Here is a 25,869-nt window from a genome sequence, read left to right as displayed (position 1 = left end):
ATGATCACAAACCCAAGTCAGTTTCAAATGGCTTTACATTAATCAGAAAGTGAATGACTGATATATACATGTGAGGTAGATACATGTCTAAAATTAGTAGCTAATGGGTGATAGAATCACTGACTAAGCCTGATTATCACTAGAGATTCTGATTCAGTAGGTATGGGATGGAGGCAGAGATGCTGTATTTTTTTATATGTGGTAAGTCATACACAAGTAACCAAAGAACAGATTTTAATTGTCTTTTGGTTTTGTTTATTTGTTTATTTGTTTTTTGAGACAGAGTCTCGTTTTGTTGCCCAGGCTGGAGTGCGATGGTGCCTTCTTGGCCCACTGCAACCTCCGCCTCCCAGGTTCAAGTAATTCTCCTGCTTCAGCCTCCCGAGTAGCTGGGATTACAGGTGCCCACCACCATGCCTAGTGAACTTTTTGTATTTTTAGTAGAGACAGGGTGTCACCATCTTGGCCAGGCTGGTCTCCAACTCTCCAACTCCTGACCTCAGGTGATCTGCCCACTTCAGCCTCCCAAAGTGCTGGGATTACAGGCGTAAGCCACCATGCCCGGCCTTTAATTCAGTCTTTATCTGTCCTGCAACTCCAGGTAAGAGCTCTGCTTCAGTTCTCTCACTTTGGAAAATCAGCCAATGTCTAAACTGCTTGCTTCCCACAAGGGTGACATACTAATAAATTGGCTTTGGCTTTACTCAGAGGTACTGTGTTCTCCAAGCATGGTTTTCCCTTAGCAAGTGAGAAATTCAACTTTGTAATAGATATTATGAGAGATGTAGTCACTTCCCCTGACAATCGTCAAATGATTCCGACCTCTGCCTTCACATTTTTTCCAGAGTTGAAATGTAGTGCAGAATCACCTAGGCAAGTAGTCTTAAGCCAAGCCAGTCTTCCTTTCCTGATTTTGATTCAATGCACTCACTTTACACTCCAATGTGGTAGCTGCTCTGGGTTGGTCTCAGCACCTGTCTCTTTACATGGCAAACCTTTTATTGGTATGTGGAGAAATGAGAGAAATAAGGACAATATTCATAAATCAGTTCAAGTTCATTGAAGTAGATAAAAATGACCCCCAAAGTGTATAACATATGGGGTTATTTTCTGGAAAAACTCTATGAAACCATCACATTTACAAGGTATTGAAAGTTAAGCATTGAATACAGAATTCAAGGGATTTGTTGAAAGAAAACATTCTACACTTAAAGCATAAATTAAAATTGTGCATTGTGTAGTAAGTAGCAAGTGTCCTTAAAAGCATTTAGAGAAATTGGACTCCATCAAAATTAAAAACTTTTGCTCTGTGAAAGATCCTGTTAAAGGAATGAAAAGGCAAGCAACAGACTGGGAGAAAAAATATATCTGACAAAAGTCTTGTATCTAGAATATACAATTTTGAAATAACTTTCAAAATTCAACATTAATTCAAAAAAACTCATTTAAAAAATAAGCAAAAGATAGGAACAAATGTTTCACCAAAAAGGATATACAGATGGCAAATAAGCACATGAAAAGATGTTCGTCACTAGCCATTAGAAAAATGCACAATAAAACCACAATGAGGTATCACCACACACCTATCAGAATGGTTAAAATGGAACAGTGGCCCACCAAATGCTGGTGAGAATGCAGCCTAGATCATTCATGCATCACTGGCAGGACAGTACCAATGACATAGCCACTCCAGAAAATAGTTTAGTAGTTTCTTTTAAAGCTAAAAGTGGATTTGCCATACAGCCCAGCCATTGTACTCATGGATATATGTCCTAGATAAATGAAAACTTACTTTCACACAGAAACTGGAATATGAATGTTCAGCTTTTTTGTAATAGCCTAATACTGGAAAGCACCCAAATGTTCTTCAATAGATTCATGATTATAGAAATTGTGGTACATCCATATTATAAAATACTGATCTGTTGATACACATAATAATCTGTATGAACTTCTAGGAAATTATGCTGAATGAGAAAAGCCGATCTGAAAAAGTTACATACTACATGGTTTACTCACATAACAATTGCTAAATGACATAATTATAGTTCTGTGCCCCAAAACAATGATTCACTCAACAATGAACTGCATATATGATGGTGGTCCCATAAGTTTATAATGGACTTGAAAAATTCCTGTCATCAAGCGTCATCATAGCCATGGCATTGTCATAGTGCAATGCCTTACTCACCTGTTTTTTTGGTAATTTGGATGTAAGCAAACCTGTACTGCCAATCCTGTGAAAGTCTAGCACATACAATTATGTGCAGTACATACTAGTTGATAATGATAATAAAGAACCATGTTACTGCTTTCTGTATTTGCTACACTTTGTGGTTATTTTAGAGTGTACTCTTTGTACATGTAAAAAAAGTTAACTGTAAAACTGCCTCAGGCAAGGCCTTCAGAAGTTATTCCAGCTGGTTTTGTTATCATAGGAGATGACAGCTCCATGCACACTATTGTGTATTGTGCATTGGACAGTATATTCAAGTGTTTCACATTCACTCAACACTCACTCATGACTCACCTAAGGTAACTTTCAGTCCTACAAGCTCCTTTCATGATAAGTGCCCTCTACAAGTGTACCGTTTTAAAATCTTTTATACTGTATTTTTACTGTATCTTTTCTATGTTTAAATATGTTTAGATACACAAATACTTACCATTGTGTTATATCTGCCTACAGCATTCATCACTGTAACATACTATACAGATTTATAGCCTGGAAGTAATAGGCTATACACATATAGCCTCAATATATAGAAAACTATAGCATCTAGGTTTGTATATGCACACTCCAGGATGTTCACGCAATGACAAAATCTCCAAATGACACATTTCTCAGAACATATTCTCATTTTAAGTGAGACATGACTGTGTATATAGAGGAAAACAGATTAGTAGTTGCCAGGGGTTAGGGATGAGGGTGGTAGGTATGGCTATAAAGGGTAACACAAGGGTATTTTGTGGTAAAGGAACTGCTTTCAATCTTGACTGTGGTGATGGATGCATGAATCTACACACATGCTAAAATTGCCTAGAACTAAATACATACACACACAAGTGCATGTATAACTTGTAAAATCTGAATAAGCTCTATGGTTTGTACCAATGCGAATTTATAATATTGTACTATAGTTATGTAACATGTTAACATTGAGGTAAGGTTTATGCATCCAAAGGGCACACATGATCGTTCTTTCCATTTCGTTGCAACTTCCTGTGTATCTATAATTATTTTATTTTATTTTATTTATTTTTTGGGATGGAATCTTGCTTTGTCATTCAGGCTGGAGTACAGTGGCATGATCTTGGCTCACTGCCTCCCAGGTTCAAGCAATTCTCATGCCTCAGTCTCCCAAGTAGCTGGGATTACAGGTGTGTGCCACCATGCTCAGCTAAGATTTTTTGATTTTTTTAGTAGAGATAGGGTTTCACCATGTTGGCCAGACTGGTCTCCAACTCCAGACCTCAGGTGATCCACCCACCTCAGTCTCCCAAAGTGCTGGGATTACAAGCATGAGCCACTGTGCCCGACCTATAATTATTTTAAAGTAAGAAGCTATACATTAATGATGTAGTTTATTTCAAGGTCTGAGAAGTCATTTATAATTACTGGAAATTAATTAATCTATGTTTAAAATGTATTTGCTTTGGGCAGCTTATAATTCAGTAGCTTAAAAAATAATTCATTACCTCTTCAAAAAATACCACTCCAAAAAATGAAAGGTAGGCATCAACTGGTAGAGATCTTATAGATCAAATATATTAGAAAATCAACTTTTTAAAAATATGCAGTTCAAGGTACTTGTAAAAAATAAAATATTATTATGATTTTAACTTAAAATCTTTTGATTGAGACATCTTAGTTGCCAAATATCTTCTCAGAAACCACTATCTGTTATTTTAAGATTCAGAAATTTTAAATGTTTTATTTTTGTTTGATTTTTATTCCAATTTAGTTTTTAAAAAACATAGTTTAAAAATGGTTTTTATTAAAATTCAAAAATCAGGAAATGTCTGCTCTAGTGCATGTAAAATATAATTTTTTTTTTTTTTGGTGGAGTCTCGCTCTTGTCACCCAGGCTGGGGTGCAGGGGTGCAATCTCTGCTTACTGCAACCTCTGCCTCTCAGGTTCAAACAATTTTCCTGCCTCAGCCTCCAGATTAGCTGGGATTACAGGGACCTGCCACCATACCTGGCTAATTTTAGTATTTTCAGTAGAGACAGGGTTTCACCATGTTAGCCAGACAGGTCTCAAACACTTGACCTTGGGTGATCCGCTCGCCTCACCTCCCAAAGTACTGGGATTACAGACATGAGCCACCACACCTGGCCTGAGTTTCAGTGTGGCAAGTGGAATTGACTTCTGTTCCACAATTAAAATGTCACAGTTAAGAAAATCAATTGAAAAGGGAACCCAAGCATGTCCCAAGGAATACTTGAGCCTAGTTGTTGTTTCTTACGTTTTTTTTTCCAAAATGAAACCATATTAATGTATAAATATGAAATTAGTTTTCCTATCTATGAACTGTTTTGTAATTATGAAAATTTTAGGGTGCCCTACATTTATTTTTAACTGTTAAATTTATTTTCCAGTGGAATTTTGGGGTCCCTGTGTTTTGTAGACTTTATTAGAGGATGCTCATAGTCCTCACATCTCCTACCTGAACGCACCAGTAATCATCTTAGTGTCAACTTCTAATTCAAATTTCCCCATAATCCACTCACCAGAACCTGTGCCATGACTTCTAGTCCATCTCAGAGAATGCTGACTACCAAAAGCCAACAAGCTCACTGGTAAAACCATGCAACCATGCATTTTTCTGTTCCTCTTCTTCTTTTTTTCTAGACACAGTCTTACTCTGTCCTCCAGGCTTGAGTTCAGTGGCACGATCTCAGCTCACTGCAACATCCACCTCCTATGGTTAAACAATTCTCCTGCCTCAGTGGTTTGAGTAGCTGAACTACAGGTGTGCACCAGCACACCCAGCTAATTTTTGTATTTTTAGTAGAGACAGGGTTTCATCATGTTGGCCAGGATGGTTTCAATCTCTTGACCTCATGATCCACCTACCTTGGCCTCCCAAAGTGCTGGGATTACAGGCATGAGCCACTGTGCCCGGCCATGTTCGTTTTCTTTAAAGAACTTTCTCCTCTAGTTATTCTGTCTGTGAAAAACTTGTGTACCAGGTCTTATTGTCAGTGAGTATTTTTAAACTGACTGAGTGTTTAAAAAGTGTTCATTCACCTGGAACAGAGTAAGAATTATTTGTATAGTGTACTAAAATTACTAAATTTATCTCTTAGATTAATATTCCAGGCAACATGCAAATTGATACATTCATATGTACCTCAGGCCTGGAAAACAAGTTCCAGCTTAAACCTTAAAAATAAATCTCATAAATTTTAATTGTACTTTCTACTAACATGTAATTAGATTTCATGATATTTCTGAAGCTGAAGGGGTATGTGATTATGAATTTGCTATAGGGAGACTTGTGTGTTTTCACACAGATAAGCCCTATGGCCAAGAAGCCTTCATGTACTGTTTACTGTATGTTATAACCAGATGAATTTAATTGAAAAGCACAGTTATCTAGAAGCTTTGACAATTACTTGGAATTTATTTAGTGGCTCAACTCTGGCCTTCATAGATTTTGCATAGCCATGGTAAATGTATGCAATAGATGCAGCAGCATATATTCCTGGGTGATGAGGACAGGCCATTAGCAGATGACTCAGGATCATTTTCTTCGACAACTCTAGAGACTTAATCAATTTCAGCCAATGCTTGCTTAAGAAAGTGCTTATACCCCCTTGGGAGATGACTTTAGGTGTTGCATTGATAAATTTTTAAAATAGTTATATATTTATGTTGGTATTTGTTACAGTTAACATAATTGTAAACCCATGATTTCACATATATTCTTTCTTAAGATAAATAAAGAAAAAAGTGTAAGTTTACATAAAGAAAATACTACATAAGGCTGGGCGCAGTAGGTCGTGCCTGTAATCCCAGCACTTTGGGAGGCGGAGACGGGTGGATAACGAGGTCAAGAGATCAAGACCATCCTGGCCAAAATGGTGAAACCCCGTCTCTACTAGAAAATACAAAAATTAGCTAGGCGTGGTGGCGTGTGCCTGTAGTCCCAGACACTTGGGAGGCTGAGGCAGGAGAATCACTTGAACCTGGGAGGCGGAGGTTGCAGTGAGCCAAGATTGTGCCCCTGTGCTCCCGTCTGGTGACAGAGCAAAACTGTGTCTCAAAAAAAGAAGAAAAGAAAACATTACATAAATAAAAGTACATAATATATTAACATTATGTGAAATTGGCAAAAAAATTTTGAAAAACATTCTGAGGGAATGAATTTTGTGAAATGATGTTCAAGACGTGGAGAACAGTGTTAACATTAGAAGGAGGCAGAAGAAAACAGGAAATAATACTAATGCTTATTACTAAAGGTACCATTTTACTGATGGTTATCTCATTTAAACAATTTCAACCATATGAGGTAGGTGTTATTACCATAATTTGCAGGTAATACAATGTTAAGTAAGTAGTGGAGTCAGAATTCAAACAGATATCTCTCTGCTTCCAAAGCCTATACATTTTTCTCTTCAAAGAAAGAGAAAATAGAGGATAAGGCCAAATAGACATTTAGGAAGATGTGTTTGATTTCTGGGTCTGGCACTGACTCAATAGTTTATTAAATTGTTGCCTGCTATTTTTCATCTTTAATGGGCACAAGGACTGACCACTTGTAGTTTGTTTTGGAAATGACAGAAGCCAATACCTCTAATATATGCAGAGGTTTTCAAGTGAAAGATAAAGGCAGATTACTATGTTATTATTTTTAAATTTTTAATTTAGCTCAGTAGTTCATCAGATCAAAATATACTTATAAAAATAAAACCGGTGTTTATGGGCAGTGTCATTCTAACTTTATTTTGTTATTTTGGTCAACAATATTGTTCTTTGAACTTAATTATGGGACTTGTGTTGGGGAACACTCAACTTAATAGCAACTAATCACAAAAACCTGGCAGTAAGTAGAAATGTGGATGAGGAGGAAAAGCAGTAAAAATGACTCTTAGTAAAGTCTAGTTCAAAACTCTTCATTATTTCTCTGAGAAAGGAGCCATACATTTCCAGCATAAATGAGAGTCTTGATTTTTCAAGATATTCATTATATTAGTCTGTTCATACTCTGCTAATAAATACATATTTGAGACTGGGTAACTTAACTGACTCACAGTTCAGCTTGTCTAGGGAGGCCTCAGGAAACTTACAATCACGGCCAAAAAGGGAAGTAAACATGCCCTCCTTCACATGGCAGCAGGAAGGAGAAGTGCAGAGTGAAGATGGGGAAAGCCTCTAATCAAACCGTCAGATCTCGAGAGAACTCACTCACTATCATGAGAACAGCATGAGTATAACTGCCCACATGATTCAGTTACCTCCCATCAGGTCCCTTCCAGGACACATGGGGATTATGAAATTACAATTCAAGATGAGATTTGGGTGGGGACACAGGCAAATGATATAGACATGCCAATGAAATCGAGGTGTTCTTCCTCTTCTCTCTCAGGCCTCCAACAAGAACCATTCCACACATCTCTGAATACTTTCACATGTACCACACATACGCATGCTGCAAATACATAGAGTACATGTGCACCTTACACACACACCACAGCTATACAACTCACACACACACCCCACACAAACTCACACATGCAGCAAGCACATACACACATACAATCCATACACCTACACCCACGCTCTACTGACACCCACACACACCATTTGTATCACAAAAATATTCACACCACTCCATACATACCACATCACACACTGAAGCCACAATACGCATTCACATACTGCTCCACACACCACACAACTTGAACAGGTACTACACACATACTACAGGCACCACACAAATGCGCACACCACTCCAAATACACTCCCACACACTCACACCACCACCATCCATACGTACAACCCCACACAGTCATGCCTTGGAAACCAGGAAATGAGAGAATTAAGATTGCCTATTGACATTTAAAATTTTAAATATATATTTAATAAATCAAAGTTGAAGTACAATAAATTGCCTTAAAGCTCTGTTTTCAAAATATAGGAGAGTTATGAGTAACCTGTAATGCTTACTAAAAATACTATAATGGCCCTGCCCCAAACTGGAAGCAGAATCCCCAGAGAAGAACTCAAAATCTGTGTGTTTAATGAACCTCTTACATAACCCTTTTTGAGAAAAGATGGTTCCCTAGTAAGACTTGTTTGTCACTTGAGTGAGGCAGGAATGGATTTTCCTGACACTGATGATGCTTCAGGCCCCATAAGTCCTAGGCCCCTAATATTCAAAACATCTATGAATAAATAATATCCACATCATACATTTGAAGAAGGGGCTCTCTCAGGTGGTAGGAGGGGCCAGCAGCCTCTGCCCAAACCTTGGGGTAAGGGATTCCTTCTAAACAGAGTGAGGTCAGTCCTGGGACTGAGGGTAGGGATCCTGCTACCAGGGCACACTTCACCTCCATTGGCAGAAACCTGACCCTGGTCACCTGGAAATATGCTGGTGCCATTTGACCCCTAGGAAAGATCTGGACCAGAGACTGAAACACAGCTTGGATGCTGCTAGAACCACTGCCTCCCTGCAGGACTGCTGCTCTTGCTGGAACAATTGCATTAGCAGAGGGCCTTGTAGGTGGCATGCAAAGTTTAGTCTTCTCCGTGGGACCCTTGTCCTGCTATTTGTCCCCTAGTGCCTGAGGAAGAAACAAGGGAGGAAGACACATATATGGCATTACAAAACAGCTTGAGAAACTAAACTTTTCTAAGCCTTGATTAAAAAAAAGACTGAAATATCTTTCTATTCTCTGTACAGAAAAAAATCATAGTTATATAAATAAAGGATCAAAAAATATAGTAAAAATATTAATTAGTGCATTAAGCAGTTAGTTAATATTAATATTCATGCAAATATATGATTTCTCTAGGCTTTGTGATGCTTTGGTATTTATTAGCCTTCTACGTTTGTAAATGTTGGTGATTTGTCCTTCTAAATAAATGATCACGTTTATACCAAATTTTGCATTCATGTTTTTCAGAGATATCCAAGTTATGTAAACTTTAGGACTAACCAAACCTGGATCTATCAATGGAATTATAGAAAATAAACAATCACACAGACATTGCCAAATTTTATTAATGAACTCTTTATCCCGGGGAGATGCTGCCTTGCCCAGCTAGGCCAGTTTCCTGCTTACTTCTCAGAGATACCAATTGTGTAGATTGAAACCTGTGTCTGTCAGTCAGAATCAGATTCCACTAAATATCTAAATCATATTCCACAATCATCAGCCACTTCCTGATTACTTGGCTTTCCATGTAGATTTTTAAGAAGAGAGGATGTGCTGCTCAGTTCTAGTTTCATTGGCTGATGTGTGCTGTGTGTTAAGAACCTGGTTTATTTATCTTGTGATCTCTGCTAGTGAGAATCTGTGTTTTGGAAAGTAAGTTACTCTGGGACAGAAAATCAAACTTTTAAACTGGAAAAACTATTGAGGGGCAAATGCTGGTCCTTGGTATTTGCACAAGGGCAAACATGTCCTATGGAGAAGCACTCCTTGTACCAACTGCTAAAGGCTCACATCTGAGTACCTCTCAGGGCATTGCTCTCTGCTGATGAAAGCTGCCTCACCCCAGTTTACAAATGCTCACCAGGGGTAAATCACATCCATTGACTGTTGAATGGGGGAGATGAGTGGACGCTTGGCCTTTCTTGTCTAATCCAAAACAACTCTGAAGACCCGTTCTTGCTCTGTAGTTCCCTGTGAGATCTTGTGAGGCTTCTGTTGCTACTGCATTGAAATTCTGTCCAATCCTGTCACTCTCACTCCCTTATAGTTGTTCTGCCTAAGAGCATTTCCTAATAAGGTTACTGCATGCAAATTTGTTTCTTAATCTTTTTCTTGAGAACCTTGACTAAAACTGTAATAGACATTCATTACTTTTTACTTTGAAATGTAATTTGTCATTTAATGTTTGACCTTCTAGTTTCCATCTTGTCTTTAGTAGTGATGCCTACAAAATAATATGTTCCATTTATGATCAACAGCCGTAAAACTGCTAATCTGAAACAAATTACACAATCTTTTAGGTTTGAAATGTATAAAGGCACAAATGCATGAATGACTAGTAGAATCATCAGTGCCTGTTAACATACGACAAGTGACATATTACCAAGTTTCTTGATAGTCTGGTATGCATAGTTTCTCTTATAGTTTATTTAGAAATTCTACTTTACACATTGGGATATTACATAGAATTTAACTCAAGGAAGGCCATTATATTTCTTTCTTTCCTTTTTTTTAAGATGGAGTTTCACTCTATTGCCCAGGCTGGAGTGCAGTGATGTGATCACGGCTCACTGAAACCTCTCCTCCTCGGGTTCAAGCGATTCTCGTGCCTCAGCCTTCCAAGTAGCTGGGACTACAGTGTGAATTACCACACTCAATTAATTTTTTTGTATTTTTAGACAGGATTTCACCATGTTGGCCAGGCTGGTCTTGAACTCCTGACCTCAAGTGATCTGTCCTCCTCTGCTTTGCAAAGTGCTGGGATTACAGGCATGAGCCACCTCACCTGGCCGGGCTGTTGTATTTCAGTGTTCCTTTCTACCAAAAGCAATGAGTACCTCTTATGAAAGCAAGCATAGTGATGGCCAACAGTGGTGATGGCTTTTGGGGTTGTCAGATGTCCAATATCTTTGGGAGCAGTTATATGACTCAAAATCTAAAATTTCTCCTACATTTGAATAAAGGAAAGAAATAACATTTCTGTGGCTTTGTTGATTAAAATCCAGATTGCTTCTGCTTCATAGGCTAAGAAAACCTGTGCAAACAAACATTAAGTTATCTTCATCCAGGGCACAGATTACGCAGTTGCTAGCCAATTTCCTTTTACCTCTCTTGTGTCAAAGTGATTTGTGGATTTTTTTCCAAAGACTCTGTTGTTAATCAAAGTGATAATAATGACGTTTATCCTTAGGCAAATTGTGTGTATTGCCAAACCTGCTACTGCTTATTTTAATTTGTGAAAATTATAACTGACCCATTGTGTATGTGCCAGTTGAGGAATATGCTACATCTGACCTACTTATGGGACTGATTAGAGGCCAGAAAAAAAGACTTATAAAACTCCATTCTGAGGGCAAAATTTCTCTCAAAATGTTTTCCTGAAATCCTTCTCTTTATTTAAATGTGATGACCAGTTAGACATTGGCTGGAACAAAATTTTTCTGATCTTGAAAATATATTTTTAAGGAAGCAGTAGTAGATATTTTCAGTTTATGTTTCGTTTTGTGAAGAGCTGGAATTACCAACTTTATAGAAGTAGAATTTCTGTGGAATATTTAAATGGACAAAAAAATTTCAAAAGATATAAAATATGTAAATCTTACTAAAGACAGCATATCCTGATGGGAGATAGAATTATAATTTGACTGGGGCCAGGCACGATGACTCACGCCTGTAATCCCAGCACTTTGGGAGGCTGAGGCAGGTGGATCACAAGGTCAGGAGTTCAAGACCAGCCCGGCCAGCATGGTGAAACCCCGTCTCTACTAAAAATACAAAAAATTAGCCAGGCGTGGTGGCGGGCGCCTGTAGTCCCGCTACTCGAGAGGCTGAGGCAAGAGAATCGCTTGAATCCAGGAGGCGGAAGTTGCAGTGAGCTAAGATTGCACCGCTGCACTCTAGCCTGGGTGACAGATGGAGACTCCATCCAAAAAAAAAAGCATCATAATTTGACTAAGAGATTACAAGGTAGTTAAAAAATTTCAGTTTTCTTTAATTGTGGGAGACTAGAAGACATGTTCTGTTATTCAAAGAAATGTTATGGAATAATTAAAATACACATTATTACATACATTAATACACCAAAGCATTAAAATGTCAAAGTAATTGTCACACATAAACAAGATTCTAAATGTCCCATCCTCCAAGATGTGTGGTACACTTTAAGGAATGGCTCCAGTCCATCAAAAAAAAGTGTGTCAAATCTGAAAATTATGTTGCATGAGATAACCTTTCCTGAGGAAATTCATTCTTCAGTGTGCCTTGATTCTAACTTAATGCTGGCACCTCATATTATTGTCTTCAGTTTACTTATGGCTCTGCTTCCAATTTGAGAATTGGCCCTCTGGGTTCTTTTGGCAGTCCTTCTTGGACTGATAGCATAAACATGCCTTCTTTGGGCTTCTCCTCAGGGATTAGCCTTCTATTTCCTCCCTGCTCCATCTCTATACACTTGCACATACATATCTGTGTGCTGGCCTTCAAGGCAGTTTTAGCTGAGTAAGGTCTAGACTTACTCATTTTTGTTTTAAACTCAGAGAGAAGAGTGAGAAAAATCATACTTCTTTCTCAATCCTGGGTCTACCTCCACTACCCATCTTCATTTTTCTTATTTGGTTGTCTAAATGCATTTTTCTAAAGTGATATAGGGGAGGTGTGGAGAATATATTTGTGTATTTATGTGTTTTGGAGGACCAATTATATAATTCAGTCATTTCAAAGAAAATATTGTTATTCTGCCAGTTACCAGTTAGTTCCTACCCAACTTTGAAAGCCCACTTAGGTCTCTTTAAAGTGTTCAAATGTAAATAGTAGAGCATTAGGATAAGGAAGATTATACAAATATGTCCAAGCAGAGGAAATTGCTCATTTTCAGAAGAATAAAATATAATTATCATTGTTGTATACATGTATATCTTGTTGGACACATTGTTTTTAAATATTTATTTAATACATCAGAAGAAATGATATTTGCTTTGCAAAAAAAATACCCATATGTCAAAGGAAATGAAAATACAGAGTCATAAATTTGATCAAAGAGATACAGTAGTCAGTGCTTTTAAAGATTTTTAAAATGATCTTCAACCAAAATCTGACACAAAAACTAAAAATGTGCAGCTGCTTTGATGGTGATGATGGTTGTGGAGTGGCAGGGGGATTGAGAGAAGGCCCAACTGCCACCTCCAGTAATGGCAGCTGAGTCATCCCTTCAGAGAGCTGAATCCTTTTCGGATTGTCACTTGAAAGTTGTATTAATCCAACCTTTTCATTTCACAGCAAAGGAATCTGAGGCATAGGGTTTAAGGGACATCACCAGAAATTCCCAGTTAATTTGTGGCAGAGACTTCTTAAATCTTATGTTCCTCATTAACAGAGTAGGACTTCTTGCATCAAGACACATCAATATGTATACATATTAATCATAATATAAATGGTCCAAATTATTATGTACTATGATTATATATGAATTTTATGGAGAAGCAGTGTTTTCAAACTGTCTCTCAATTTTCAAACAAGTCACAAACTCTTGATTTCTGAACCATCGGAGTAATTTAAAGTAGCCTAGCCCATCCAGATATTTGATCAAAAATACTCCATGAACTAGAGTCTCATTTACTGTAGTTCTGAATTAAGTCATTCCATGGATGGTAAAGAAATATAAATAGCTCTAAAGAGCTTCTACATTTATTCAAAGCTTAAGTTGGCTGCTGCTTGGCAATTTTAAGCTGATAAAGAATAAAGGCCACCCTATGTTAAGCTCTTTATCCAGTTGGCTGTTTGAAATGATTTCACGGTTCAGGCAGGGAGGCTGGCTTGGTAAACATATCATTCACAAATAAGTTCTGTAGAATCCAGTGTGTAAATTGAAGAAACTAGGAGAATGTTTGGCCTTAGGACAACTGTGGAATTGGAGTCAAAAATAAAAGTATGCTGGTGATTCCCCATTGACTCAGGGAGTGCCTGCCCAACCCTGGAAGTTATTTCTTTGTGTTCTGTTTTTAGAGGTTTTTAGCTCTGTTCTAAAAAAGAAAAAAATACTGAATGCCTATCGTAGGGCACTGAGTCCATCTTGAAAAAGAAGAGCATAACTCTATAATCTTTCTCGCTAGTCCTTTCCGGTTATCCTTTTTTAGCCTCTGGGAAAAAGTGCATGGATTTTCTTGCTTGTGGAATGGTTTCTTGCTTGTAGACTCCTTAAAGCAGAGAGGACTCACTCATATTTGGATTCTATGTAGTGGGTTCTCTGTGCAAATTAATTCTCAAGTCTGATAGCATATTCTCTCTATGATTCCTATGAAATCATTATCCCTGCCTTGATTCACTGACTCACTTCATGCCATCAGGATGGAAACTCTTTAAGAACAACATCCTCCTATCTGAGTAGGCAAGATTTTACTGTCACAGCACACGTGTACAAAGTCAGATACAGCTGGGAGAGTCATCGGCCCTCAAGGTAGTCATTAGTCCAGTGCGGGTAAGAGTAGGGCAAGATGGGTGGCAGGTGAAATTATTATTAGGGGTGAGGTATTGCATCACTGTAGGCACTATAAAATGCTTCCTATGTGGAAGGGTGTAAACCTAAAGCGCAAAGTCCGTGGACACTGAAAAGTGGCTGGGCTGGTTTGACAAGATGGGGCAGTAGGAAGGAAGTACAGATTGTGTTTAATCTTTCCTTTTATTTCCATTTCTCCCTAGACATCAACCTTTCCTAACTACTCCATCCCTTACACCTTTAGGAATTTCCCTTCAATATTGTACCTGATCGACATTGGACTCTGGGCAACCAACCTTCTCCTTTTATAGCTTTAGTTAACCCTTACCTGCCCTGTCCTCTTCCAGGAAAGTATTAAACTACTTTGGGTTGAAGTCAAGTGCAGCAGTGCTGAAGCATAAGCTGAATAGGCTTTAGAATCAAACAGGCCTGGGTTCTGTGATTCCCCTTGTATATCCTGTGTGACTTTAGACAAGTCATTTGAACTATCTGAGTTTCAACTTATCAGTAAAACATGGATAATGTATAGCTAATAGTCATTTTGAAGATTAAGTGAGATAAGATATGTGAAGGAGCTAGTATTTAAAAAGATTAGTTTCTTTTCATCCTTTCCAATTTCCTACCAATTCTACTCAAAATTCGTAGATTAACAGAAGTCTTAAATATATGAAATATCTGATGGTGGAAATTTTGAACATGAAAGGTATCAATGAAATGATTTCCAAGGAAAATTCCTTTCTGATAGCTTTTCAATTATGTATGTGAGTATATTTGTGTGTTAAGGAGAATGTGTAGGCACAGAGTATGTTGAGTATCTTTTGATTAAGCCTTCATTTTTCCATCCTTGACTTTGCCCCAGGAAGATGACTCATTTGTAATCTTTATCACCTGGCTCCTGCACCCTCTGGCTTTTAATTAGGCTGAGCGTTTGGAGAACCACTGCAAAAGATCTAGAGGCATATATTTCTCTTGGTAACTTACAGGAAGTTTGCCTAAGGTGGCACTGCTGCTCGAGACAATTAAGGCTCTCATGTCCTCGTGCTTCCTGGTGTGCTGGAGAACAGGGAAAGGAAAGGGACTCTTTGCCAGATCCCCTAAGGCTGCTGTGCTCTTCTTGGAAGGTCGCTTATCCTTTCAAGGCAAATTTCTCTGCATGACTCTCTCCCAGTTCCAGTAACTGCCCCTTTCCTGTGTCCTTTTGGACTTAGGGATGTTAACTCCTTACCAACACAGCATTCTTACACTACCCATTGTGATTCTCCTAACAGTCACACCTCTGTTAACAGTCTTTTTGCAAATGAACCCCACTCAAGTTATCCTAATTTGAGGATACCATCTGTTTTGTTTTGGAATCCTGATTTATACACCACATAAACAGAGTAGAATTGGAGAAGAGGGCTAATTCCTATAATGCAAATTAACAAGGTTAGTAAGTCAGGCTTCCAGAATGTATAGTTATGTTTTCTAGGACATGTTTTGACTTGAGGTGTGTCTGAATAACAATCATTATTGTTTAAACCTCATCTATGATCTTGCTTAATGCTTAATGAATGTTACTTGGAAAGCAGGATCCAAAATTGTAAGAGAAAGATGAGAAAGTCGCCACAGGAAGAAAACAGATGTGTAGAGTGCACTTTCATGAAGATATTCAAATACATTATGTTGAAATAAATTTGGATTTTTTTTTTTTAACAATTGTGCTCTTAATTATGATGAATTTCTCTTAAATTTTTCTGACCTCAGGCTTTATCTGGGTTATGGAGTTTCCTTAAACCCCTTAGTCTGCATACTGGAACAGTCACACTTCAGACTACTGGAAACTAAACAAATAGTAGGAAGACATCATCCGTTAATGCTATGAGTCTTCTTCCTGTTGCATCTGGCTCTTTTAGATTTGGTTTTGAGGAGATTTGATGAGGCAAAACTAGACAGAAGAAGAAATTTGGTGAAAATTTAGGAGCCCAGAATGATGGTGGCATTGATATAAGTCCACGTCAGGTGTGGTCTCTTTTTGGCCCAATCTTAAAAACCCAGCCTTCAGACAGAACTTATTTGTTTACATACAAATAGAGTCCAAACAAGAAACTTTCATTGGGCTAAAGAAGAATTCTCATTTTTTAACTTTCTTGGTGGTGTTGTTTTCCTTTAACAAAAGACTAAAGAATGTGGCAATGCAACATTGAAAATACTAATTTTTGCTCTTCCCGAGGCGCTTGAGAACTTTACTCATTTGAACTTTAAATACCTTTTCTACTTCATGTTATTCATTTGACAGCAATTGTTTTAAGAGACAGATTACTCTTTCCTGGCCATCTTCTCTTTGGTTAACATAGTAATATACTTAAACCATGCATGTTTCACAAGGACTCGGCAACATTTTAGGTATTTGCTGTTTGATTGGTGCTGCATTAACCTAGAGTGTAACAAGCCTAGTGATGGTTGTACAAGTGTCTACACTCATTGAACTTTGTATTTGCAGAGCAAATACATGCAGTTATGACATGGACGTGAACACAAAAAGACAGAATTAGCTATTTTACTGTGTGGCAAGTAATACAAAATAATTCAAAGAGAAGAGATTCTTTTCTACATGACTCCTCAGAAATGTTTATTTTATAAGATAACATAATATGTGTTAAAATACGATAATCTCAGCCACTGTTTTGTTGTTGTTGTTTTACTGGATATTTATTTCCCAAAACTATTTGCTTACCTTCCCATAAAATAATTCTCAATCTTACATTTACTGGGGAAGAGCTAATTATTTCCTTTACTTGATTAAAAAAAACCTTCTATATAGACATATTATATTCTGAGGTTAAAAATCATTTAACAAGGTCTTTAACAAGAACCTGCATATTCTGGACTTCAGGTGGATATTTTATAGTACACAGAAGCTTGACTTACATATATGGTCTTAATCTGGGTTGTACTGGGATCAAAGGGATCCATGGGAAGAGGTACATCAGTTTTTGTTTTTTTCGTTTTTTTTTTTTTAACTTAAGCTCGTACTGTACTTTATAACTAGAGGATTTTTTGTTTGTTTAGTTTTGTTTTTTAAGACAGGGTCACTCTGTCACCCAGGAGTGCGGTAGCATGATCATGGCTCACTGCAATCCTTCAGGCTCAAGCCATCCTCCTACATCACCCTCCTGAGTAGCTGGGACAACAGGCCTACGCCACCACACCCAGCTAATTTTTGTACTTTTTGTAGAGATGGGGTTTTGCGTTGTTGCTCAGGCTGTTCTCAAACTCCTGAGCTCAAGCAATCCTCCTGCCTAGGCCTCCCAAAATGCTGGAATTGAAGGTGTGAGCCACTGTGCCTGGCCAGGAGTATTTAAAAAATCTTAATAATGATTACAAAGGAGGTGATACATTTTCTTAATAGTAATTATTTTATGGATAAATGTTAACTGTAGAGTTCTTTATGGATCACTATTTGGATGACTCAGTTATCAATTTCTCTAAAAAAATATGCAATGGAAGCCTATTGTGGGGGCAAATGACAGATAAGACAATAAATCAGATAGCATGTGCTGTGTGAGTAGGCACAGAAGAAGATAGGATACGAGCATTTCTAAGTTAAACCTCCTGGAGAGCACCACTGCTCACAACTTAGTGATTTAGGAATGGAACCATCAGGAAGTGAAGAGGCATGTAAAAGGAACAGAAGCACAGGCGTCAGTACAGTACTGTCTGACAAAACATCTCACAATTAATGTCATGATATTTGAAAAGCCCACTATTATCATTAATTCTACAAATTCATACATGTGCATATTAAACTGTCTGAAGATTGAAAAAAGGTATACCACGAAAATAAATTCTCTTGCTGCCCCAACTCTGTATTCCAGTTTACTTTCTCACAGATAACCATGGTTACAGTTTTTTTTTTCTTTATTATGTTGAACATAATATTTTCATCAGGATACCTTCCTCTGAGACATTTTTTGGTTTTATATTGAGCAGGGGTCTAACTCTTAGGAGATCCCTCCTCATCAAAAGTTACTTCTTGGTCACTCTAGAAACTCTAAGGAGGCAAGGTCGGATACCTTGTGTGAGTAGTCTCTAGAAGATAATGCTTCTAATAATTCCATTTCAAATCAAGTGACCTTGGAAAAGCTCTGAGGATCTTTTTCTTTCTGGAAAGGGCCTAGACTTTGAACTTGGATTTAGTACCAACCTATAATCTTCACCTGTAGTACTAACCTATAATCTTTATGTGGATCTCAAGAGTTTATTATGGTTTACATGCATAGTTGTGAATGCAGTTTAACTCTCAAGGCACATATGGTTACAGGATAAGTACAGACTGAAGGGCATTATGTCTCTGGCTTGTTATTTCCCAGCTAAATTTGAATGACAACAATCAGCTCAAGTCTTGAACTTGTTCTGCATTAGCTATTCTGTACAATGTGTACAGAAGAGTAATAACTTTTTAAACAGTCAGAAATCTAGCATGATGTTTTGATCATATAATAGCTAATTGAAGTATCCTTCAATTAGCATGCTTAGTTGCATCATCCTTTCAGTCCAAGGTGATAGAAACTGGCAGTAAAAGATCAGATCTGTTTCCTGCTCACAAACACCTTTAAATCTCCTTAGGTAAAAGCTGATCAGTGATTAGAAATTATAACAAATTTGAAATTATATAACAAATTAGAAATTATAACAAATTATAACAAATATGAAGATAACAAATCATGAGTTACTAGTAACTGGCTTTCAGTTACAATTCCTGTGGTGTAGAGTGAGTAGACGACTTCCTTTTCACTGTACACATTTGCACAATTAAATTGTGGAACTGCAGAATTGGAATTTGCAAATGTGTAGAGTGAGTAGGAGTGAGTGACTTCCTTTTCATTGTACACATTTGCCATTTCCAGTTCCTCAGTTCCACAATTTCATTGTGCAAATGTGTACAATGAAAAGGAAGTCTCCTACTCACTCTACACCACTAAACTTCCGGCTCCTCCCAGGCCCAGAAACAACCACTGCTAATGGTTTCTTGTGCATTTCCCCAGAACTTTCTGTTTATGTAAAATATATAGATGACGTAATTCTACAAATATATAAGATAATTTTACGTAAACAGAAATGTATTATATGCAGTGTTCTGTATCTTGCCATTTTTACTTACATTTTATTTTGCAGATTTTTTTTTTGTCCACGTCACACTTGGATCTATTTCATTCTTTTTAGCAGCAGTATAATATTAATTTATTTACGTAACCAGTTTTGTAGCTATGGACATCCTTATTTTATCTAATATTTGATTTAACAGATTCTGAAGAATACCGTATTTCAATTTTGCTTACATATTTATATTTCTCTGTGGCATTGTTGAATGACGTGTGCAGTTAGAATTTTGACAGTCAATGTAGATATTGCCAAATTACCCTCCAAAGAAGGTGCACCATTTTTACTCAAACCAGCAGTTATGATAATGCCTATTTTTGCAGATTTATTTTAATATCATGTATTATCAACATTTTTCATCATTGTCATAGTAAAAGATAAAAAATGTACTTCATTTCTGTTTTACAGTCAAATATATATAGTCAATTTGTCTTTTTTCTATTTGAGTTATTGTTATTACTTGTTCTAGTGGGTTAATGGACTGTTGTATACTAAGAAAATTAAAATATATTTACACATTTTAAATAAACTCTAGCAGTGTTTTATTTCTTTTGCCTTTCTAATTAAATTTTTTGCCATGTAAAAATTTGTAATGTTTATGAAAGCAAGTCACTTAATGATTTCTTTTATAAATTTCTGGACTTTATGCCTTGTTTAGAAAGGTCTTTCCCATTCCAAGATCATTTTCCTCTAATTGCTTCATTGTTTTCATAGCATAGTTTTGATTTCAAATTTTATTTAAAAGTGTTTCATATTTTGGGAATTTATCTTTATGGAAGGACTCAGGTTTTTTCCCCCACATGACTAGCTAATATTTTCAGTCTCACTATTGATGTATCTCACCTTTTCCAGCTGATTTGGAAAGTGACATTTATCATATGCTAAATGTTCATACACAATTGTTCTATTTTGGGATTGTACCTTGATGATTTCTTTGCTCTTGAAGAACTGCCATATTTTAATGTATGTTTTAACAATCGAATGAACTAATTCTTCATCACTACTCTTCTTTATTTCATGTCTATTCTAGCTTGCTTATATTTTGTTTAAGACAGGATCTCACTGCATAGCCTAGGCTGGTGTGCAGTGTCGCCATCTCAGCTCACTGCAGCCTCGACCTTCCTGCCACCTCTACCTCCTACAGGCTTGCACCACTGCACCTGGCTGATTTTTTTTGTATTTTTAGTAGAGATGGGGTTTTGCTATGTTCCCCAGGCTGATCTTGAACTCCTGAGCACAAGTAATCCACCTGCCTTGCCTTTCCAAAGTGCTGGGATTATAGGTGTGAGCACCACACCTGGCCATATTTTTGTCTCTTTATTTTCAATTTTCCCCATATAATTTTAATGAGGTTCCAAAATATAAAATTTCACTTGTACTTTTGTTAATAATCACATTGAATTTATGAATTAATTCATAATTAATTAATTCATGGGCATCTACAATTATTACAATGTTGTGTTTTTAAATCCAAGAGCAAGATATATTTCTATTTATTTATTCCTTATTAGGTAGGATTTTCAGGTTTTCTGTATCTTACTTATTTACTTATTTATCTTACTTATTATTTACGTAACCAGTTTTGTAGCTATGGACATCTGTATTTTATCTAATATTTGATTTAACAGATTCTGAAGAATACCGTATTTCCATTTTTGCTTACATATTTATATTTCTCTGTGGAATTGTTGAATGAGATGTGTGCAGTTAGAATTTTGACAGTCAGTGTAAATATTGCCAAATTACCCTCCAAAGAAGGTATGGGTGTGAGTAAAATACTCATACACATATACATTGCATGCATGTATTGAAACAATGTATCTAGGTTCTGTTTCAGAATATTTTATTTGTTTAGTTCTATTATTTTATACTTGTGTAGCTTTTGCAAAGGGTAACATTTCTTCTTCTGCATTACACTTTTTAAAAATATGTATAGGAAAGCTATTGATTTTTCTGAAATAAGTTTTGAAGTAGCCACATTTTTAAGTTCTCTTATGTCTTCTAATAATGTTTCGGTTATTGTTTTGTGTTTTTCAGCTAAATAGAGTTGTTTTAGGTAACAGGTATGATGAAAAACTTTGGGGAAGTGACTTTGTTCTACAATTCACTGTAGTCATGACCAAGATTCCCACTGTCCTAATCTCTATGTTGTTGTTGTTTTTCAGACAAGTTCTTGCTCTGTCACCAAGGCTGGAGTGCAGTGGCATGATCATGGCTCACTGAAGCTTTGAACTCTTGGGCTTAAGCCATCCTCCCACCTTAGCCTCCCTAGTAGCTGGGACTATAGGCATGTATCACCACACCTGGCTATTTTTAAAATATTTTTGTAGAGATAAGGTCTCACTATGTTGCTCAGGCTTGTCTCGAACTTCTGGGCCCAGGTGATCTTCCTGCCTCAAACTCCCAAGGTATTTGTTGCAGTGCCTCCAGGGAAAATTTTTATCAGGCATCTATATCCCACACCATTGATGGTGATGGGAGTGGAAAGATTCTGCCTAGAGACAAAGTTAAAATCCTTGTGCTACAGGTACTATATAATTGGCCTCTATAATAGTAAAAAAATTTAAAAAAACCCATAGGTATGTGCATGCACATACATATAGATGCATACATGTGTCTATATACCTATACATGTATATGTTTATACATGTGTATACATAGCACTTTTAAATTTTAATTTCGAACAGATAATATATATGGTTCAAAATTTAAAAGTATAAAAGATATACAAAATAAAAGTACAAAAAATCTCCTTTCCATCCCTGTTCCCAGATCCCAAATTTCTGTCATGGGAGTCAACCTGTTTTATTAGTTCTTATTTACCCTTAATTCTAAGCATGTACAAGCAAATATACACATTTTTAATTTTTCACACAAATGATGGTTTTCTCTACACACTATTTCTATATTTTATTTAGGGGTAGAAGTCCATGAATAGGAAAGATGAAGATATAACACCAAAAATGTTTGTGATTCCTTTCTTTTTTTTTTTTTTTTTTTTGAGATGGAATCTTGTTCTGTCGCCGAGGCTGGAGTACAGTGCAAATGCGTGATCTCGGCTCACTGCAACCTCCACCTCCCAGGTTTAAGCAATTCTCTGCCTCAGCCTCCTGAGTAGCTGAAATTACAGATACCCTCCACCATGCTGGCTATTTTTTTAAATTATTTTTTTGGCATTTTTAGTAGAGACGGGGGTTCCACCATCTTGGCCAGAATAGTCTTGAACTCCTGACCTCATGATCCGCCCGCCTCGGCCCCCCAAAGTGGTGGGATTACAGGCGTGAGCCACCATGCCTGGCCTGTGATTCCTTTCTTGATGAACAGATCTGTTTTCTTCAGGTTTTATTCACTGTTACCCTCTGTTAAAGATGTCAGACACAAATCCTAGGAGCTAGGACTGAAAGGCAAAGCGAAGGGACAGAGTCGCAGTGTGCTTTGCTCCACCTGCCCGACTGACTTGGTTATCTGGCTAATCTGATCCCTGATGCCCTCTTCCCTTTGTATTTCTTCTATGGGGCTCCTCACTTCCCAGTGGAGTCAAAACAATGATCCATCAGCCATGCACAGACATGTCTGGATCCAGCTGTGGGCTTTGCCATGTCAGTGTGCCAACTGGCATAAATAAGATGAGCAGGACATGTTTATGTATGAATGTATGCATGCATTTTAAAACTGCTCCTTGCTAATTCAGCCCCAAATCATGGCATGATGCAACTACAGGGCTTCAAAAAGACTACCCCACTATCTTAAACCAGAATCCTCCTGTCATATGGAGCATTAGTTTTCTTTTAATTCCCTCCAACAATATTCTTGGCACATAATTTAGAAATAAATATGTCTTGTTTTAAAGTTTTATTTTATCTTTCATTGATGCGTAATAATTATACATATTTATGTGACACAGTGTGATGTTTCAATACATGCATACAATGTATGATGATCAAGTTAGGATAATCAGCATGTCCATCACCTCAAACATTTATCATTTCCTTATAGTAAAAGCATTCAAAATCCTCTCTTCTAGCTATTTTGAAATATGCAATATATTATTGTTAACTATAGTCACTCTATTGTGTAATTGAACATTAGAAGTTGTCTCTTTTTAATCTCATAGCAAAGGAGTTTAGTTCTACTTCATAGTTGAAAAACAGAATAATTTGTATATGATGGAGTAACAGTGTTTTAGGGACAAATAAATAATTTGATTGAATTCCATGTATGCAACCTTTTATGATTGAGAATAAAGCGTTAAAATGCAACCTTTAAAGGCAAGGCATGATAGTGTATTTTTTCTGCATTCAAAAAATAGTATGCTTTTTTAAAAAAGCAGTGTTTCTAAAGATATAATTTACATGCATGTATTTTACAATTTAAAACATACAATTCAATGGTTTTTAGTATACATACAGAATTGTGCAACCATCACCATAATCAAATCTTAGAAAGTTTTCATTGACTTCAAAGAAAGCTTATACATTTTGGTAGTCACTTCTTACCAGATCCCCTACGACTCATCTCTACCCTGCTGCCTAGCCCTAGAAAACCACTAATCTATTTCTATCTTTGTAGGACTGTCAGTTCTGGACATTCATATACATGGAATCATATGACAACAGATGGTCATTTGTAACTTTTATTTAGCAACTTTTTGAGATTGGTATATATTGCAGCATATGTTAATACTCCATTCCTTTTTGTTAAATAATATGTATTGTATAGATATGAGTATACAATGCCACATTTGGCCATTCACCAGTTTTTGGACATTTGGGCTGTTTCAGATTTGGACTATTAAGAATAATATTGCAGGAGGCCTGGTGCGGTGGCTCACCCTGTAATCCCAGCACTTTGGGAGACCGAGGCGGGCAGATGACTAGGTCAGGGGTTCGAGACCAGCCTGGCCAACATGACAAAACCCTATCTCTACTAAAAACACAATAATTATCCAGGTGTGATGATGGGCGCCTGTAATTTCGGCTATTCAGGAGGCTGAGGCATGAGAATCAGTTGAATGTGGAAAGTGGAGGTTGCAGTGAGTGGAGATTATGCCACTGCACTCCAACCTGGACGACAGAGCAAGACTCCATCTCAAAAATAAATAAATAAATAAAGTAATGTTGCTGTAAACATTGGTGTATAAGTTTTTGTGTGAGCATGTTTTCAAGTTTTTTTTTTTTTTCTTTGAGAGGGAGTCTCACTCTGTTGCTCAGGCTGGAGTACTGTGGCACTATACTGGCTCACTGCAGCCTCACCCTCCCAGGTTCAAGCAATCCTTCCACCTCAGTCTTGCCAGTAGCTGGGATTACAGACGTGTGCCACCATGCCTGGCTAATTTTTGTATTTTTAGTAGTGGCCGGGTTTCACCATGTTGGCCAGGCTGGTGTTGAACTCCCAACCTCAAGCAGTTCACTCACTCAGCCTCCCAAAGTGCTGGGATTACAGGCATGAGCCAACGTGCCTGGCCTTCACAATTTTATTGAGCATGTTATCTAGGAGTGAAATTGTTGGGTCATGTAGTAACTCCGTATTTTAAGATTTTTAGGAACTGATACACTGTTTTCCAAAGTGACTATATCATTATACAGTCCCACCAGCAATGTAAGGGAGTTCTAACTTCTCTGTATCTTCATGAAAAATTTACTGACTGTTTTGAAAATTATAACCATTCTGTTGGTTGTGGAGTGGTATCTTGTTTTGACTCAAATTTCTGTAGTGATAATTCATGTTGAACATTTTTTTGTGTCCTTAGCCTTCTGAATACCTATTTAAGAAATGCCTATTAAAATTATTTGTGAATTTTAATTGGAATGTTTGTCTTTTTATTACTAAGTTGTAAGAGGTCTTTATTTTTCTGGATACTAGGCCCTTATCAGATACATGGTTTACAAATATTTTCTCCCATTCTTTTCCCTTTCTTCAGATATCACATGCAGCAAAAACGTTTTTAAATTTGATAATATCCAGTTGATCTATTTTTTCCCTTTTGTCACTCGTACTTTTGATGTTGTTTGTAGTTTCATCTCTATGATTCCTTTTAAATTATGTTTTCTGAATGATGTAATGTGTCCAATTTCTTTTCTTTTGCATATATGTGTCTACACTATTTTAACACATGCAAATGAATATTCAACAAATAAGTAATTGCCTTCTTTTTTTTCTTATAGGTTACTGGGGTACAGGTGGTGTTTGGTTCCCTGACTAAGTTCTTGATTGGTGATTTGTGAGATTGTGGTGCATCCATCACCTGAGCAGTATATGCTGTACCCTATTTGTAGTCTTTTATCCTTCGCTCCCTTCCCACTCTTCCCCCCAACTCCCCAAAGTCCATTGTATCATTCTTATGCCCTGT

The 25,869-nt window shown here is 37.0% G+C and overlaps 1 pseudogene; it reads right to left on the bottom strand.

Moving 5' to 3' along the window:
• The window catches only part of LOC105716264 (ribosomal protein uL30-like), a 59,472-nt pseudogene extending 44,059 nt beyond the window's left edge, over positions 1-15,413 (bottom strand).
• Positions 15,414-25,869: the final 10,456 nt, after the last annotated feature.

This window comes from Aotus nancymaae, unplaced genomic scaffold, assembly GCF_030222135.1.
Source record: "Aotus nancymaae isolate 86718 unplaced genomic scaffold, 86718_ANA_hifiasm-v0.15.2.pri h1tg000025l, whole genome shotgun sequence".
Classification (NCBI taxonomy): domain Eukaryota; kingdom Metazoa; phylum Chordata; class Mammalia; order Primates; family Aotidae; genus Aotus; species Aotus nancymaae.
Note: the sequence above shows the minus strand (reverse complement) of the source record. Positions and strands in the feature narration are given on the sequence as shown.